Genomic DNA, 991 nt, shown 5'->3' on the forward strand with positions numbered 1-991 from the left:
AAAAAGAGAACAGATACTAAAGCTGCTGTAGAGTCTCTAGAGACACAATTATGCCTTATTTTTGGTATTCCGAGTAGCTGGACTCATCATAATCACAGTCTCACTTTAACCCCCAAACTAAGTGGATTTCTCCTCAGCACTTCCCAGCTCGTGGACTCACCAATATGTAGCAGTGTGCATAAACCAGTACTCAATCCAATTTCCTTTCAGACCAGCATGTTGTAGAGACATAAATATATACAAAGAATTTGCACCACTGGAGAATCAAGTTGACTTTAAGTCAGGTCGACTAAGGCTCTGCCACAAAAATTTTTTAGGTTCTTAATCCTTTTAAGTTGTGGACTTTAACTTTTGTGCCTTAAACTTCCATGGTTATCATGAGTCTTATGATAGTTAGTGCGTTCTTTAAAGGTCCAATATATCCCAAAATTTCAAAACTTATTTCAGAGAAATCGAAATTCTAGTGCTCATAGCTTCGGAAAAACATGATAATAAAAGCTGAGAAAACAACCTTTTAAGAAAAACTGTATCACTTTTTTTTTTTTTAATCCTATGATTTGGAAGATGGCAAGTCAGAGTCCTGATTTCTGAAGATCAGCAACTCATCCCTTGCAATCTGTTATCATAAAGACCATTAGAACTTCCAGATAAGTGAAGACTTCCTACTGTATCTGGAATTTGGGATTCCAAATCTAATAATAGTAATTCCATATTTCTTTTGTTTCTTTAAAAAAAGCAGACATATACCCACTTCCTAGCATTGGCTTAGGTAGTGATTTAAGTTTTCTGCTGAATAACTAGCTCAGGAAAAGACAGAGTCACAAGGACGCATTGATCTAAACACTAATCAGAACGCAGGCTCCTTCTTGAAAGGTAAATATCAGAAGCTTCCTTGACATCTGCTGTGCACACACACACACGCTTCTAACAATATCTCTGTAAATCTGTCATCACATTTTGCACCTTCTACTCCAACAGGATCTTGCCTTTA

This window comes from Pygoscelis adeliae, unplaced genomic scaffold (assembly GCF_000699105.1).
Source record: "Pygoscelis adeliae isolate BGI_AS28 unplaced genomic scaffold, ASM69910v1 Scaffold308, whole genome shotgun sequence".
NCBI lineage: Eukaryota > Metazoa > Chordata > Aves > Sphenisciformes > Spheniscidae > Pygoscelis > Pygoscelis adeliae.